The sequence below is a fragment of the Hesperophylax consimilis genome, chromosome 17 (genome assembly GCF_061612785.1).
Source record: "Hesperophylax consimilis isolate HC1 chromosome 17, BYU_Hcon_1.0, whole genome shotgun sequence".
In the NCBI taxonomy this organism is placed as follows: Eukaryota; Metazoa; Arthropoda; class Insecta; order Trichoptera; family Limnephilidae; genus Hesperophylax; species Hesperophylax consimilis.
Window position 1 is genome coordinate 3,708,431 of NC_142852.1, and position 4,348 is coordinate 3,712,778.

Consider the following 4,348-nt stretch of genomic DNA (forward strand, 5'->3'; position numbering starts at 1 on the left):
TTACAATTTGGTTGTAAGAAGGACTATTTTTTTTATACATAATGAAAAATATAAGATGGCATTTGTTTTGTACATAATGGAAATATAGGTTGGCACATCGTAACACATACTTAGAAATTATTTAATAGTAAAATGTTTTTTGTGTTTTTGTTTAAAATTTTCATAATTCCTCTCGGATTGTATTTCTATAGAGAGTTCGTTAAAGCATTTTATTGCTGAGTATGTGTAATGATGTTGGGCTGTTGTAGTATTAAGTTTAGGGATTATTATTTATCCTAAGGTTCTCGGTCTGGTGCTAAATGACTTTATTGTTAGTTTGTCTTTATCGATTTGTAGTAATGCGTTTTTTGATAAATTTTATTTATTGGTAATACTTTGAATTCATCGAATAATTTTTGGGTTGAATAGTCTAATTGTTTCTTTAGAATTATTTTGATGAGTCTTCTATGTACTATTTCAAGTGGGGTTAAGTTGGTTTTAGACGCTCCTCCCCATCCTATTATTCCGTATTGCAGAACTGATTGGGCTAATGCATAGTAAACCTTTAGTAGCAAAGATTTATGTAATATATTTCTTAGTTTGAGGAATACGTAATAAAGTTTACGTATTCTATTTTAGTTTACGCAATATGATCTGTCCATTTAATATGTTGGTCTATAATTATGCCTGAATATTTAATATTTATTTTTTTGTGATTTTTGAGCATTTAGGTGAATTGCAGTTGTCAGTATAATTATTACAAGAGTTATGGATAGTTATATTGGAATTTATTGTTGGGTGCATTTTGTCTGATAATGTGATATCACAAAAGGTGTTAAACAAGGCTGCGTAATGTCACCGTGGTTATTCAATCTATACATGGATAATTGTATGCAAGAATTGGAAGAGGTGGGATTGGGCGCGAATTTGAGTTGTCTGAAAGTATGTTGCCTGTTGTATGCTGATGATGCGGTGCTGATTGCTAATAGTATGGATGATCTGCAGTCTCTCGTATCTAGGATGAACGAAGTATGCATGAAGAATGAATTTGGTGAATTTAAATAAGTCTTAAGTAATGGTGTTTGAAAGAGAGAGTACGAAAACAGTGTGCAATATAGCTGTGAATGAGGAATACTTGGAGCAGGTGGATGAGTTTGTGTATTTAGGAAGCATGTTTACGAGAGATAGGAAGATTGACAAAGCTATTGAAAGAAGAGTAAATGCAGGTAACTCCATTAATGGAGGTATGAACGCAGTTGGCGCTAGCAAAAAATTGTCCAAAGAAGCGAAGTGAGCAGTCCACAAATGAATGCTGGTACCTACCCTGATGTATGGAAGTGAGGAATGGAACTGGCAAAGAAAGGATGAAAGTAGATTGAATGCTGTTGAAATGAGATCCCTGAGGCGTAAGTGTGTAAAACCATGTATGATCGTGTGCGGAATGTGGAGATCCGCAAAGAGTGGAATGCTGATGTAAGCGTAATGAGTAAGATCGAGAAAGGGACGCTTAGATGGTTTGGGCATGTAGAGCGAATGAGCGAAGAAAGGAGTGTAAGGAGAATATACGATGCAAATGTGAACGGTAGCAGAAGTCGGGGACGCCCAAGAAAGACATGGCACGACCAAGTGAATCAGATACTTGAGTCGGGCCATGTCAAGAGTCAGAACAATAGAAGAGTATGTATGAGACGATGTATGAATGTGAATGAGGCAAGGAGTGTGTGCCAAGACCGAGTTGTTTGGCGGTCTGTTCTCTCTGCCTACCCCTGCGGGGAAACGGCATGATGGTTAGTGTAGTATCCTGTAGGTTCACATAAAAGGAGCTTGGATTCACGGTTGGTTACAATACGTAAGGCTGGTTAAATATTTACAGAGATCGTTTATTGATTGTTATCTGTGATACTACAGAATACCGAATGACAATACAGACTACCGCTCAGGTTCTCCCCACTCCTCGCGGTCCGTATGTAGGTACAGAGTACCACATTATCCCCCACTTAAGAGGAGAACTCCTACCAGGTTTGCAATTCACCCGAGTCTGTTTACAACATAATATTTATATAGATATCATATATATCAGAATAATAATAATAATACATTATCAATAGGATGTTACACTTTAGGTTTTTCTATGACGCAGCCTTCCAGTCCAAGGAGACTGCCACGGTGGTTCCTGAAACAAAGGAGAAGACCCATTAGCCCCTTTCCGAAAATAATGGGAAAGGTTTAGGTCTGATACTCTCATATCAGAGCCTAGATCGTCACTATACACTCTTACATGCTCTTTGGAATTCCACCTTACACTCATTGGTGTCAGTTGATCCTGATGTTTTTTCCAAATTTGCCCTGTATCTTTTATATAAATTTAGTAGGTATTAAATCCAATTCTTTTCTTAATGATACCTACCACCCAACCTTTTTTTCCTCTAAAATCCTTAGTCATCACCTTTTTCCCCACCACGTAAATATTAATATTTCTTTTCTTAGATTTATAACTCTTTTTCTGATTTTCTCGACTAACTAATATTTTACTCTTTACTTTATCCGACATACACCTCTCCCCCCTCCTTTCCGCAATCGCTGGAGAAATGTAATCAAACACGGACCTTAATCGTCGTCCTAACATAGCCACCACTTGCTCTACACCAGTCGTGATATTTGGGGTATTCTTATAATCAAATAGGAATTTGTTTAACCTATCATCGACGTCTCTCGGTAACGCCCCATTATGTAAAATCATTTTTTTTTAATTTTTACACGTTTTAACTCCGTTTTCAGCTAACCCATTACTTTGCGGATGATTCACAGGAGAAGTGATGTGCTGGATTTTTCTATCTTTACAAAAACGCTCAAATTCTTCTGAACAGAAAAGAGACCCGTTATCCGATACAATAGTTTCTACAGTACCAAATTGAGCAAACATCCTTTTTAATTCCTTTAAAGTATTATCCGTATTAGCTTGTTTTAAATTAATGCAAACAAACACAAACACACTAACACAAACGAACAGATCAAACATCGATACTCAACCAACAAAACACAGATTTATATTAAAAACAACTTCGGAAATGGAAATTAACAAAATAATAAATACATTAAAAAACCGGATTGCTCCTGGATTAGATGAGATAACAACGGATTGCATTAAAATAGTAAAAAATGAAATATTAAAACCTATAACACACCTAATCAACCTTAGCATAACACATGCCTGCTTTCCTAATACTCTTAAAAAAGGACTGGTAATCCATATTTATAAATCCGGAGATAAAATGGAAAAAACTAACTATAGACCAATCACTTTGTTAAACTCACTATCAAAGATTTTCGAAAGACTTTTAAAAAACCAAATAATAAAATACCTGGAAGAAAACAAATTAATCTCGGACAAACAATATGGATTTAGAGAAAAAAGAAGCACAAAAGAAGCTTTGCAAGTACAATAGATTCTATACAAAGCAACTTAGATCAAGGGCTTAAATGCATAGCGATATATCTAGATTTGGCTAAAGCCTTTGATTCAATCTGCCACAAAACACTTTTAAAAAAATTTGAAAATATAGGTATCAAAGACAAAGAACTCCAACTATTGAAAAGTTACATGAGAGACAGAACACAGCAAGTCAAAATTAATAACTATACTAGCAAACCACTGCCGATTACACACGGAGTTCCACAAGGAAGCATACTAGGGCCCGTTCTTTTCACAATTTACACAAATGAACTTTGCAACATGGAAATAGATGGAGAATTAATTAGTTACGCAGACGACACAGTTTTACTATTTAAATCTAAGAATTGGAATAAGGTATATAACATAGCGAATCTAGGAATCACGCAAGTGAAAAAATGGTTGGACTCAAATACACTTACACTAAACATATCGAAAACAAAATTCACAACGTACAGCATAACTAACACAGGACAGCCAAAAAATAATACAAACACCATAAAAATACACGAATGCATAAACACCAACATCTGCGATTGCCCCCCTCTAGAAAAAACAGAACAAATAAAGTATCTAGGAATCGTAATTGACCATAATCTTAGATGGACACATCACATAAAACAAATCACAAATAGGCTCCTCAGAACAATACACATTTTCCTAAATATAAGAAACATATATAAAATAAAACAATTGAAAACAATATATTTTGCACTATGCCAATCAATAATAGAATATGGAATAATTGCTTGGGGAGGAGCAACAAACGCAGCTATCACTCAAATAGAAATTGCACAGAAAACGATATTAAAGGTAATACTCAAAAAACATAAACTAACCGACACAGACCAAATATTTAAAAACTGTGACGTACTTGATATACGCCAATTATATGTTAAAACACTACTAAACTACATT